Source organism: Talpa occidentalis, unplaced genomic scaffold (assembly GCF_014898055.3).
Source record: "Talpa occidentalis isolate TD23 unplaced genomic scaffold, MPIMG_talOcc4v2.1 talOcc4.8, whole genome shotgun sequence".
Taxonomy (NCBI): Eukaryota; Metazoa; Chordata; class Mammalia; order Eulipotyphla; family Talpidae; genus Talpa; species Talpa occidentalis.
The window spans coordinates 54,336,184-54,351,397 of NW_023605194.1; positions in this window are offsets into that span (position 1 = coordinate 54,336,184).

Genomic DNA, 15,214 nt, shown 5'->3' on the forward strand with positions numbered 1-15,214 from the left:
TCTTGAGACTCTAAGGAAATTGTAAGCAAAAGTCACTTTCAGATGTCGTTATTGCATGAATAGCCCCATGCTGGAAAGTTATAATGGCTAAAAAATAATCTCACTGCTTGTTCCCTCTTCCATCAGTGATTATAATTTTGGGGAAAATTTAAGAAAGAGTTGGGCACCAAATGGAGAAAAATTAACAAATATTTTAACAACCCTAACACTAAAAAATTTTTGAAAACAAGTTTCTTTAATGGAAATGCAGGTCTATTTGTTAGCATTATTTATTATAATAATACTTTGTATGTGATGAACTGAAAAGGTAAATTTTAAATTAACCTTTACTCAATTGTATTTGATATTTAAAAGCCATAGGAAAATGGAAATGACACACATACAATTGAAGTATTTCCAAGCAAGTATATAAACCATTTACAGCAAACAAAAATAAGGAAAAAATATTATACAGCTTTTTATATATCTCAATATCCTGTATGTCCTTACATGGGAAGGAAACTCAGACTGATTCAAATGGTATCTCTGTGGGCTTTAGCTTTGTTATTTGTAAAATAGCAGCTTCTTTTACCTCTGTGATTCAAAATAGAATCATTGTGACCCTGTTAGAAACCAGATGAACAAAAAAGGAGATACTCTTACCTATTACTTAATAAGGCAGGAAAAAATCCTCAACATTTAAGAGAAAATTAAAGTAATCTGGATTAAAATAGCCCAGGTCCCCACTAACAAATTTAGTACTTAGTAACTGGGAAATTCATCTAAGCAATTTCATTCATTGATATTTTTATTGAATTTATGTATCATGTAATCAATTCCTCCTGAACTTTCTTTTTATCTTAATGCTTGTAAGTTAGAAAATGAAAAAGAGTTAACCAGCATTTCCTAAAGTTGCTTTTTACCCACTTGCCTAGAAGCTATACTAGGAAACTGTGGGAAATTAAATTGGAAAAAAGTTCAAGCCATTTCATGAAGGGTAAGAAAGTGAGGGTAAGAATTTTATTCTGTAGGTAATGGGAAGGCTTTGAAGCTTTCTTAGCAGGAGAGTAACTTTTTCTGAACTATAGAAGATTAATTTGACATTGGTGTCTAGAATTTATTAGATGGGAAAGAAATAAGAGTTGGACATTTATTCCAATAATCTAGATGAGGCGGTGAGGATCTAAGCAAGGATGGTGGCAGTGTGAAAGAAGAGGCAGCAAAGTGGCAAGAAAAATCAGTTGGGCTGAATGGCTAATTAGATATGGAGAAATATGAGAGGAGTAGGTAGGTGTCAGATACTTGGTGAAAGGAATAAAATTGATGTTTAACTGTAGAGGAAAAGAGAAGTTAGGAGACATTGAATGCACTGTAAAACTAAAATCATTAAGAAAAAGTATATTGTTAATTTAAAGAAGTTTGTATTAACAGATTCAGAAAAGTCATATCCTGGGATAATAATATTAATAATCACAAAACACCTATGAGTGCTCAGGGAAATACTATGTAAATATAGTGGTATTTTGTGTATCATGTGTAATTCTCATGATATCCCTTCAAGGTAGATATGATTGTTTTAATTTTGCAAATTAAAAAACAAAGCTTCTAGAAGTGAAGATACTTACCCAAGCATTAGCCAGCTAATTATGATGATTGAGCCATGGTACAGATCTGTATGAATTAAAGTTCTGTTTTCTTTATGTATGCCATGCGACCTCTCTTATGCTTGAGAAAACTTACAGATTTTGTTACCTGTGAGTTAAAAAAATACATAATGATTAACTATGCAAATTACGTTATATTATTAGCAAATTGCTAATATTGCAAACTATACTAAATTACTCACATATTAAAAATCATGAATTTTAAACACTTAGAACAGCACAGAAAATAATATACCATTAGTCCACATAGACTTATTGAAATGTTTTGCTCATTTGTTTCAGGTTTGCATGTTTTTAAGAATTACGTACATCTAAAGTCTCACAACTCACAGCTTTAAAGTTTTACTTATTTTTGCACACGCTCAGCAAATATTTTCTTACTGATGAAGAAATTGAAGTCTTAACCATGAAGAACTTTGCTAAAAGGTCTATAGTGTCAAAGCTAGAGCTGGCTTGTTTTTAAGTTTATCCTTTCTACTATATCAGACTGTTCTAGAAACCAATCAGAAGCCTAGAGCTGGGAAAAACATTTCAAATGTCCACAAAAAGAGGAAAATTGGGATCTTGGAAACTAAACCTCATAAGCTTGATGTTGATCCAGATGTTAACTTGATTATTAGATTGTTTGTGAACACTTATAAAAGCGAACCATTAAAAGTCATCGTTTTGGTAAAAAAATAGGTAATGCCAAACCTGATTTCATAAAGATGGTGTTGTAGACTAGTCAAGGAGATGGATAGCTTAGACATATTTCAATTATAGATGAGACAATTATGGGTAAGAAAATGACATATATACTTACTTATAATAGAACTTGTGGTTTCTACCTAGACCATGTACAATGACAACGTGGAAAAAATTCTCTCGTGCTATGTCCCATTGGCTCTGGTCAGCTCCTCTTTTATAAAATTTTAACCTATAGCAACAACTGTCAACATGTTAATATTTGGGGGCACATTTTCAAATCTAGAATTTTTGATAGAATGTTGAAATAATTACATAGCAGCCATAGTTTTTGGAGTTTTTACTCGATCACTTCTTCCCCCCAGTTTCTAGTTAGAGGGAACTTATTAGAGCAGCACTGTAGAATGACCTTCTGCTTTTCCACTTTTATGTGGAAAACATTTTTGTATGTTTTGGTTCTGTATGTTTTTGTATGTTTTATATGTTTTGTATAATTTGGTTCTCTGGCACCTGCCTTAAGCCTCTGATTACTACATGTAAATGTGTACATGTTTTATCAGCTCTATCCTTTCAATTCATTTCTCCATATGAATGATAGACAAATATATAGAGAGCTGTTTTTTGGCCTTTGTCTTGCAAACACACATATTTTGTTGATCAATATTTTTGGTGGTATGCTCATGTAGACTTTATAATACTCTAGTGTAATAAAGATTATTGACAACTAATGATCTAAAATGTGGGTAAAGTCACAGAAGATACATGCATCTTTGCATTTATAGATAGCTAAAGATGATAGCGATATTTAAAATTCTTCAGTGAGGATTATATTATCGATTTTAAGAATATGCACAGACCTATAGTGAACAAATTTAAATCCTTTTGGTTCTGGATGGAAGATATTTAGTTTGATAGATAGATATATGAAAAAAAATCTAGCAAAATGTAGTGTGCTATAAATTTCTTTTAACGAAAGTATAACTTCTCCATCAAGTGATAAAGAAATCTTATCTGCCTTAGTGACTTGATCTTGGGCATGTGCTTTATTTGAAATTTTAGCTGGCTGAAATATGCCCAGGTAAGAGAGCCAGGAATATGAAGGAATCAGGAAATCAGAGTTTGACAATGACTGGAGGATCTGGAGATGCTTGATCTGAATAAGGACACACTTTTGGGGGCAAGGAATGTATTAGAGTTCTAGAGACATGCTCCCCATTGGAAATATTATGTGCATTACAAATGCAAGCCACAGATGTGGTATTATATTTTCTAGTAATGGGCCTGCCTGGTAGTGCAAGGGGTTAAGTTTCAGCACTATGAAGCAATCTGCAGTCATTACAGCACAAGTTTGATCCCTGACCAGGGAGCTAACCCATATGGTGCAGCAGATCTCTTCTGTCTCACCTGCTGCTCCCCTCAGCAGTGTATTTCAGTAGATCTGCCTGTTCTGCTCCCCACTCTGTCTCTGGTGAATCCTCTTACCCCCTGCACCTGTGGCCTACACCCCAGCTCTTGTATGCATAAGTAAATAAAATAAATCTTTAAAAACAATTAAAATTTCTGGTAACCATATTAAAAATATGAAAAGAAACAGGTAAACTTAACTTTAATAATATATCTTATTTAATATATCTAAAATATTACTTTAACATGTAAGTTATCAAAATATTTATGAGATATTTTACACACTTTGTATTAAGTTCTGAATCTGGTGTATTACACTTGCAACACATTTCAATTTTGATCAGTCACATATTCCATGCTCTATAACAATTTCGTTCTTGTGCTCCTGGTATTAATCAGTGCAGTTCTAGAATGTTTGAGTGGTTGTCACATAGGAAGGAAATCCATCTTTTTCTTGAGAGCTCCATCTAGAAGAAATGACATTAATGGATAAAAATATGGAGAAGCAGATTTGACTCAATTTTCGGCAGGGACTTAGTTGGGTGAAAAATGAATAGCTCACCATGTGGTATTGAACTCTCACTGGGCTTGCTGAAGCAAAGACGAGTGATTCTCAGAAAGTGCCAGAGGGAATTCCTATAGTGGGTAGAGTACTAGAAATGATGAATTTAAGTAGAATACAATCATAGCTCTTACACAAATATAAAATGAACACATCTCAAAATTTTATTTAACATGTTAATAAGTAAGGGAATTTGTAGCATTACAGCAAGTTCATAAGAGAATTCAAAATGTCATAAATGTCATATTTTTATAGTTAGTTCAGAAATGCTGAAATAAGTTAATAAATGGATACAAAGCTTACAAACTTGGTCAGTATCCAGGGAGTTACAACAACCATTTCCTATGGGTAGAATTTGTGTTTTTAAAGAAAGGAATTGTTAACACTACTGTTTTTCGTAAGTTAGCTTCTATCTCTGTAAAGTTGTAAAATAGCCTAGTCCAAAAACTGGTGATAACTCAGATGGAAGAGTCTGGACAACTGTTAACTTCACAAGTTTTCCTTATGTAAACAGTGAAAGGTGACGGTGGCCTTAACTGGGGTGTTAGAAAACATGTAATGGATAAAGAAAGTATAAGACAAACACCTGATTTGAGTCAAGGATCTCTCTCCTTTTACATTTACAGTATGGTGTGCTTTTTTCATGATTCTAAGTGAAATATTTAGAACTCAGGCTTTTGCACTGTCTTCTACTCTTTGGAGGATGCCACACAATCTTTCCTTAGACCTCTATTTCTTGTAGAGTAAGATGTTAAGAGGCAATAACATGCATGACAAATAGACAAATAAACATTCAAGTCTTTATTTTTTATAACATAGAAATTTTATCTTTTATATTAAAATCTAATTTATTTTTTTCTGATTTATTTATTTTTTTAATTAATTTTTAAAATTTTTACATCATTATTCATTTTTAAACAATATTTGCTTCCCCCACCCCCTCAGGTGTAGTCCCCATAGAATTTCCTTCACCAGTGCATCCACTATACAAGGTCCAGAGGATTTTGAAACACAAATACCAACACAAAATGTACATTCAAAACATTTATTTATAAATTTCTCACCTGGATCACAAGTTCAAGCAAGTAGGCAATACAATCACGAAAGTTGTAAGAGATACAAACATAAGCAGAACAAGGGAGGCAGAATAAATAGGTAAAAAAAAATTAGGGCATTTTAGTGAATGTACTGTTAAATATTATAAGAAGAAAACTCTACATGGAGTTTGTATGTGGTGAGAAGTGAAAAAATAAAGAAATTTTCAACTTAAATTGTCATTTTTAAGGCTCTCTAATTATTTATGCAAAAGGGTTTTTTTTGTATTCTTATTAAGTAAGATAGGGAGTCTATTTATTGTTATGTTTTTTCTGAAATTTACTGAAACCATTTACTGTCCTGGTTTATTTTTACTTATTTATTAAAGATTTTTATTTATACAAGAACCGGGGTACAGGCCAGATGCGGGGGAGGGCGAGATGATTCACCAGAGCCAGAGTGGGGAACAGAACAGGCAGACTGATGAAATACACTGCTGAGGGGAGCAGTGGGCGAGACAGGAGAGGTCTGCTGTGCCATATAGGATTCTCACCGGCCAGCTGGGATCGAACCAGCGCCACAGAGGCTGTGGACAGCTTCACAGTGCGGTGCTCAACCGCCTGTGCCTCCAGGGAGGCCCTACTGTCCTGGTTTAAATTCAAATTCTGCTGACAGTTTCTCTCTGTTGGAATCATTTGGCTTACACTTCATTAAGAGCCTGTAAAGGAATATGGAACCTCTGAAAACATTAAGGAACAAAGAGTCAGTCCTCTATTCTTGTATCATTTAATGAGATCTACAGAACTCGTAGATATTACAAAATGCACTTAGGCAGTTTCAAAGAAGGATAATTTGCTTTCTGAATCTTATTTTTATGTTTAAAATCATGCAATAAAAAGTTGGAACTAAAGATTGTTTATTAAGATGATTAGATAGCTTAAGGTTTTATTTCACTTTAATTTTATTTCTATCACTATAGTATGGCATCTTTGGAACTCAGCAAATAGTTTAATGGTGCTGACATTGTAGGAGTAATTCCCCTAAGGTCTTTATACCACCTAAAACCAAAATCCAATAGAACATTAGATCTATGCTGAATCCACTAAAGTGGAATTATTTTATGGAAGATGGACAGTGTTGTTGTTCCCCACAGTGACTTTTAGGATGTTCATTTAGTAGGGAATGAAAGCCATAAATTCTCTATTACTATTTAAACATCTAGAATTTACCCTTTTAATTCCACTTTTACCACTAGCACTTTGTCCAAGTTATCACCATTTCCCTCTTTGATTAGCCTAATTTGTTCCTAAGTAGACTGTATCTTGTGTGCCTCCCTATAATCTGTTATCTTCAATTTCTGGAATGTCATTTCTCTGCTTAAGTGACCTGTGGAATGCTAGTGATTTTTAATAGACTTTAGTTTTTAGAGCAACTTTGATTCATAGTAAAAGTGAGCAGAAGTAGAATTCCCATCTACCTCTTACTCCCATACTCTCACAACCTCTCCCACACCATAATATTACATTTGTTATAATCAATGAACTTACATTATCGAGATGATATACATTATCATCATCCATAATCAACAGGTTTAAATTAGGGTTTGCTCTTGGTTTCTCCATTGTGGGAAGTGGATAATATCTTAGTTGAAATTTGATTCAGATAGAGAAAACTTCAATAGGTAATTCTGTGGATGAATGAATGAACATGTAAATCTCATGTATGTCTAATAATAGGATTTATTCAGAACAGACCCAATATAGCTATGTGAGAATTTACAGGCATATTTCAATACCTGGTTTTTGAATGAAGAATGATTAGAAAGTAGGTATGGAGACTTCTGCTATGTAAGTGGATGTATCTCCTGCAAAACGTCTATGGTTCCAACATAAAGTGCATATTTTCTTCTTTCAGGATGGAGCCATCTTTCTTTACAGGACAATGTGAGAGGTCATGTAGTTCAGCCAGATCACAGCACTTCTAAAAGGGAAAAGATTAATGAATTGTGCAGTGTGCATGCAAAAATATGGAACCAGTAGGGTTTGTAGTAATAGAAAGCATCTCTCTGGCAATGGTCAAAGGAAAAGATCCCTCTTCTCCTCAAATTCAAATTATTTCATTGATTATACCCAGGAACAGTAAAAGATACTGGTACAAGCATCATTCTATTTAATTAGATTCTAGTAAACTTGTGCCAGGTACAAGGAATGTACAAATCAAAGAGAATTTTCTTTACTTTGAAGATCTCCCAATCTAATGGAAATAATAGATATGTACTTGATTAATAGAAATGCACTATTAGTATGAATGTCTGTGCATTGAAAAAATAATTCTTCTAGTGATCATGTGAAAAATGATCTCATCAATTGATACTAGACAGGTAAATGATGACTTTTTGTAAAAATTGTATATACTTCTGAGATTTTGTTTATTGATTTTAGAATTGACTTGCATGTCTATGTGTAGTCTGACAGATGTGTCATTTGTTTTGAACATACACAGAGCATACACATGAATAAGAGTAATTTATATTTCCAAATATTAATTTGCTTAATAAGTGTTAAAACTTTTTTTCACTATGATCAAATGACTGAATTTTGCATAGAAACCCTAAGAAGCTATATAAAAACCATTGAGTCATTAAAGGAGATAAAACCAAATGAGAATCTGTGATGACTAAGTTGAACAGAGAAAAATGAAATAGAAAAAGATGAAGACATTAATGGATTATTTAAATAGAAGTACTGGATGCTAATTCTTTTAATCAAAGGACAGCAGACCTCTCCTAGTCTTGCACTAGCAGTGTATTTCGGTGGATCCACCTGTTCTGTTCCCCACTCTGTCTCTGGTGAATCCTCTCACACCCACCTAACCCCCACCTCTGGCCTACACCCCAGTTCTTCTACACAAAAAATAAAATATGTATTTATTTATTTATTTTTAAATTAATTACCTTATTTTTAACTGGGGTGACACATAGCACCATCAGGTCTTACCACCACAGTGCATCTACCAACCAACTCATGAGCTGCAATCTTTACAGATGGCATGGAATAAAAAGATAACTTTGGTTTCTTGTACCACTACTTTAAAAAAATGATGAAGACTTGGAGTGCAAATGCTTCCATTTTTTTTTCAGTTGAAATGATTGTGAAAATGACAATAATTTCTATTCAAAATGAAATAGATGGCAGTTTTGAATTTTATTCATGCTGAAGGGACTCCCTTTGTTCTAATTGTAGAGCCTGTCAGATATATAAGCCTGTTTAACTCTATTTGTTAGGTTTCCTTTAATTCCTATGTTAGAATTGGCAATATTATGCTGGAGTAAGACATGACTCACCAAATCTCAATGGCTTGACTTAACTTTATTTCTTGCTCAAACATGGGGTTGGCAGAGGACTCTGCTCATTTCTCAGTCAGGCTAAGAGCAACTCCATTTTGACACTTGCTTTAAAACCACCATCATCAGTAGGAGGAGGAGTGGATGGTGACTCTTATTCTGACTCTTAGACCTACTGCCTGGAATTGATGCTTCTGTTCCCATTTCAAAAGCAATACATCCCCATTCCTAACTTCAAAGGAGGTAAAGAAGTGCAGTGCCACCCTGTGCCCAACAGGTGGAGAGCCACGAGCCTATGACTGATGGCCCAGCTGGTTACGCTTTGAGGTCTTGTTACTGGGTCATTGCTCACATGCTACAAATATATGTCGTCGGTTAAAAAAAGAAAGGAAAATGCCTGAGAGATATGATTTATAATCGTGACCTCACTTTAACACAACATGACTAGCAAACAGTGTGGTTCTTTTATAATATAGTATGTTTTAGACAGTTCAGTGGAGATGGTGACATTACCTATTTCCATGTTATTAGGCAAAAAAGATGTCAGTATCGCCAGAGCAGGATCAGACATACAGGACAGCGCCAGCCAGGAGCACACAGCTGAGCACACAGCTGAGCGCAGCTACTTGCCTTAAGATAATGACAGAGGGCTTCCCTTGTGGCGCAAGGGGTTAAGCAGTGCACCATGAAGCAGTCTGTAGCTACTGCAGCACGAGTTTGATTCCTGGCTGGCCAGGGAGCTGCCCACATAGCATAGCAGACCTCTCCTGTGTCACCTGCTGCTCCCCTCAGCAATGTATTTCAGTCAGTCTGCCTGTTCTCCCCACTCTGTCTCTGGTGAATCCTCTCACCCCCAGTAGCTGTGGCCTATACCCCAGTTCTTATATGCATAAATAAGTAAAATAAATCTTAAAAAAATGACAGAGTCAAATCAGGTGTATGAAATGTTTGTAATGGTGATTGAATTTGAGGCAGGAGCTTGAACTAAGAATTGGGTTAAGTCAGAGAATGGTTGATACTGGCTAATCAGAATAAGACTAAGTAAGGAACACTTGGTTGGCATGAATGCTGCTGAGATTTGGCTTCTTGCACCTTGTACAGGTAAGGGTTTTGTCATCTGGTTAATATTGACAGAAGGTAAGTAGGAGAATAGCACCACACTAAGCCAGACAATAAATTGTATTGTTCTTAAAGAGCATATTGTGCAATTGAAAACCTACTGTTCAAAAGGTGTATTTGAAAGGAGTACCAAACAATCCATTGGTACCTAACACTCTGGGTAGAATGTTTAGGATTTAGTTATTAGAGAGAAGAATGTGCTTTTTTTGGTTGTTACTGGAGCTCATCAAATTTGACCCAAGAAGCAGAAATGCTGCTTTCATGTGAATAAGGAAATTCCCTTAGCTGTAAGTAAGGGTTGAGTTCTTCCAATTAATGGGGCTGTATGCATGAGGTTGGCATGTATTTGAATGTTAAACGTGAGATAAAACTGAGAATCTTAGTAAGGGGAGGTGGGGTTGAGAGAATAAATTTATCTGTGGAAGGAACATTGTGTTAATGTTTAATTGGAACGTCTGAAATTGATATTGGAAACAATTGAGAGACATCTCGGATAGACTGCATCAGGTTATTATAGTTGAGACATTGTGCTGTCTGCCTTTTTAAAATATAAGCTTTTTTCCCCTTTGGTTCATCTGGCTTACGTATAACTTTGCTTTATAAAATGTTATATTGTATCGTGTAAGAACACTGGCATATGAGGCAGTGGATGCCTTGTTATTGTTTTTCTAACTTTCTATGCTTAAACCTGTGTAACTGCTAGTTTTCTCAATCAGTTGGAGGCAGAAGACTTCTTTTCTGCCTCCAACTGATTGTTTAAGTTGAGAAGTTTGAAGTTTAAGTTTGAGATTGTTTAAGTTGAGAAGTCTTCTGCCTCCAGCTGATGAAGAAAACTAGCAGAAGTGTATTATAACATCAGGTCTCTCTTGAGAACAATAGCACAGCACTCAACTTTCACTGTACAATAGCAATGGGAACAGCACTGTCATTTGTCCTTTTGCTATTTGTAAAATGGAGGGAGGCTTTTATTCTTTTTTTTTTTTTAAAGATTTATTTATTTATTCATACAAGAACTGGGGTACAGGCCACAGGTGTGTGTGGGGGTGAGAGGATTCACCAGAGACAGAGTGGGGAACAGAACAGGCATAGTGAAATACACTGCTGAGGGGAGCAGCGGTCAAGACAGGAGAGGTCTACGGTGCCATGTGGGTCAGCTCCCTGGCCAGGGATCTAACTCTTGCTGCAGTGGCTGCGGACAGCCTCATAGGTTGTGTCTTAACCCCTTGCGCCACCAGGCAGGCCCTGGAGGCTTTTATTCTTAAGAAATCTTTTAAATATATTGCATTTTAAGGCCATTTCTCACAGAACAGAAAATGTTTGATTCATAAGAACAGCATCTATATGATGATGATATCACATCTGTGGCTTTTAACAAAGATTTTTTTTTTAAGATTTATTTATTTATACAAGCACTGGGTACAGTCAGAAGCGCGGGAGGGTGAGAGAATTCACCAGAGCCAGAGCGGGGAACAGAACAGGCAGACCGACGAAGTACACTGCTGAGGGGAGCAGCGGGCGGCAGGAGAGGTCTGTGCACCATGTGGGACTCTCGCTGGCGGCCCGGGATTGGACTGGTGCTGAAGAGGCTGCTGGCAGCTTCACAGCCCAGCGCTCAACCTCTGCGCCACCAGGGGAGGCCCTAACAAAGTTTTTTTTTAATGAGACTTTTGCCCCGTGTAAACCTTTATTTTAGAATTAAACTACCCCAATATGATTATTTGATCTAGCCTTAAATTTTAAATTTGACTCAATATTTTTTCTCTATTACAAATATGTACTTTTTTTTAATGTTTTTTTTTTTTTTTTTTTTTTTTTTTTAAGATTTATTTAGTTATGCACACAACAACTGGAGTACAGGCCAGAGATGCGGGGGGTGAGAGGATTCACCAGAGACAGAGTGGGGAACAGAACAGGCAGACTGACACTGACTGAAATACACTGCTGAGGGGAGCAGCAGGTGAGTCAGGAGAGGTCTGCTGTGCCATGTGGGCTCCTCCCCGGCCAGCCGGGGATCGAACCCATGATACAGAGACTGTGGATTGCCTCACAGTGTGGTGCCCAACCCCACCTGCACCACCAGGGAGCCCCCCAAATACACTTTTTTAAGAATTAATTTTCTCCACATCTTTTCAGAACTCATTTTCTATTGCTGGCATTTTAATAAATTACTTTTTATTCAGTAGTGGGTAGAAAATATTTGATTTTTTTCCATCTCATGTTTCTAGTTATGTTTATTAAAATTCATATTATGTCATGGTGGTATGTTTTCAAATCGGTGTAATCACAAGAGTATGCCATTAATGAGTTTTCAATATAGCACTGTAAATCTTTGAAAAGACAACTTCATTATGTTGCACATCAGGTATTTTGTACATGATATTACATATATCCTATGCATTTTAAATATACATTCCATAATATATTTTTAATAGAATATCATAGTCTCTTATTTCTATTAAACTATGTAAAACGTTTTAGGTAATATTTGAACAGATATTTAGATGTGTTATTTATTATCAAACATGGAAAATAAATAATTTTCATAGTTATTTAAACATTTAGTAAAATGCAACAAATTTCCACACCTATAATAAAGAGGTTTTTTTTTTTTTTTGAAGGCCAGTGGTGTGTGAAACAATATGCACTTGTGCTATCAGTCAGGAATGTTTCTCATTTAACGATAGAGACTGGAGAAGCAGATGATTATGTGACCCAAAGATCCCACCACTGCAAGTCCATTTACCTCCCCCATCTAGACAAATGATTACAGGCTTCATCAATCTTTTAAGGAGCTACCGAGAAAAGTTTCAGAATCATGGTTCTTCATGCATGAAAAATCTGAATATTTTCAGCATCATATATTTCAGTTTTGCAGAGAATATTAATGTGAATTTAAAGAAGTGTAAATTGACAGTAAAATGAAGTTATTTCCAGCAATTTTTATTTAAATTGAAGTCCATGGTGTCTTTAGGGTTTTACATTTTTTCATGGTTATGACTAGCATTGTCTCACCACTTGGAATGGAAATTGGAATATAGGAAAAAGAATATGGGGAGGGTCAGAGGGTAATGGATTTGAAGGAGATGGGAACAGTTGTTATGTTGGGCTTGCCCTAGAATTCCATGATATGTAATAGTTATTTTTCCCTATACTTCCCTCTTCATCTGGCTATATCTACACATTCTTCTTCTTTTATTTTTTTTGATTTTTTAAATTGTACCTTTTCTTTCTTTTTTAAAATTTATTTTTTTACATTATTGTTCATTTTTAAACAATATTTGCTCCCCCCCGCCAAATCAGGTGTAGTCTCCATAGAGTTTCCTTCACTAATGCACCCATGCACCATCACCACAGTCCCCTATACTCCACATTCTTTAGGAAATCAAGTTCATGGCACCCCTTTCAGAATGCCTTTCATGACCTTCAAGACTGGGTTGTGGTTTATAATTGTATAAAACTAAAAATATTTTGTATTTTTTTTATTCTGCCTAGCTCTTTACACTTAGAATGTCATATCATGTGCTTGCTGTCCAGATGTGTGCTTTCTCCAGCAGGACTTGCATCTGACTCATCAGTGCTAGCTGCATAATTGTATAATAGTAATTCAATGACTAAACGCTGTCATAAATTCTGGCAGAACTGACTGGACTGTATCTTTGGACTGCAGTACATTTGTCTTTAAGAGGAATAGCATTAGAGAAAAAGAAAGTGTGACTGGATAGCCAATGTCAGAACATTTTGAAAATAATTCTTCCTCCTTTTGCTTTTGTATTTTAATGAGTGAAAAGTATTCTTGTCTAGAAGGTAGGACTTGAGTTCTAATTCTGCTTCTTCAAAGATATCTGTATCTGTGTGCTGTTAGACAAGTCTCCTAACCTCTCTATATAATAGTTTCTACATTTGTGCAAAGAGGTCCTCCACTTGATTTCCAGGTTTTCTTTGAGCACCTGTAATCATTATGGTATTGAAAAGCAGCTTAGGAAGTATGACAGGCGTGGTTTCTAACCTGGATGAACTGCCTTTTGTAGTGAAAGTGGGTATTGCAGTCTTTTGTTGAATGTCAATAAACTTGAATGGAAGTGGAAACAGTGCACCTACTACATTTGTTGCCAAACAAAGGATATTGTTCATTCCATGTTATTGTCAGAGGTTCTGAAAGGAAGATTATGATTGAGTTGTTCTTGAAGAATAGCTCTAAAAAGCCTTTGGGATGTTCCAGTATACATTGAATTTCTGACCAAGCTGGAATGGGGTAACCATTCACTATAGATAAATCACCATTGGACAGTATAAGGTGAATTAGATGGAACTGCTAGTGTAGCAAAGAGATTGATAAAAAGATACTTAACTTGTCCTTCTGACTTATTTTGCTTAGCATTGTCCCTGCCAGTTCTACGCAGGTTGTCACAAATGGAAGGGGAAGTTGTGGAGGGGGAACAATGTATTGTGGTAGAGGATAATGGATGCACAAAACTTATAAAAACATAAATATTTTCCCCAAATAAGTTAAGCAAAATGTTTGAAGTAAGTGCAGCATTTAAATAATAACTTCCCTTATCTAAATGACTCTGTTAAAAAATTCAGTGATCCATTATTTATCTGCCCTGAGTTTGAGTTTCCAGATTTCTTTTGGTTACAACCTAATTAAACAAGGGAACAAACTTTTCATTTTGGGAATTGTTTTTTTAATTGAGCAAGGTGAGCTCATTTTCTTTTATAAAATAAAGGTAAAAAGATATTTTAAAAAGAGTACCCTTGACATTACCATCAGTATTATCTTCTTTTATTGATGTTGGTCACCTTGTAAATAAAGTAATCTGGTCGGTAACCCGATTGCTGGCTTGCTCATTAAAGGAAACTGTTCTTTAATTTGTCGCATAACTAGGTTTGTTGTGCATTCTTTCTTGCCTGTAGCCCCTGGAATGTCTCTTCAATGCTCCTTTGTTAGGTGCTATATCTGGTTCACCTCTAGTAACCCTGATCACCATCCAGAGCTCTAAACCATTACTAACTCCTGAGGCAAATGCTTCTCTTTGCTGGAACCAGGAGATGGGGTAGGTTAGTCTTTTCTATATTTTTGTCACCAAATTCCTTTAGTCTCATAGGACTACTTTTGTGATGAACTGAATTTTAGCTTTTGTCTTGTCTCAGTATATAGTCAAATCTGCTGTATGGCTCAGCTTTAGGGAAGCTAAATATCTGCATGTGGATGTTAGCATTTATTATCGATGACACAACATACATGGTGAAGGCTGTGAAGGATTTGGGGGACTTTCACATTTATTCATAAATTCTGAGTTGGATGTTTAGAAAGTAAGCGCAGCACAGATAAACTACAAAATTACTTGTCATAGCTGAGAGAGATAAAGGACCCATTTTTCATTATTCTTCAGTCATAGATGAACTATATGATATGCAAGAAAA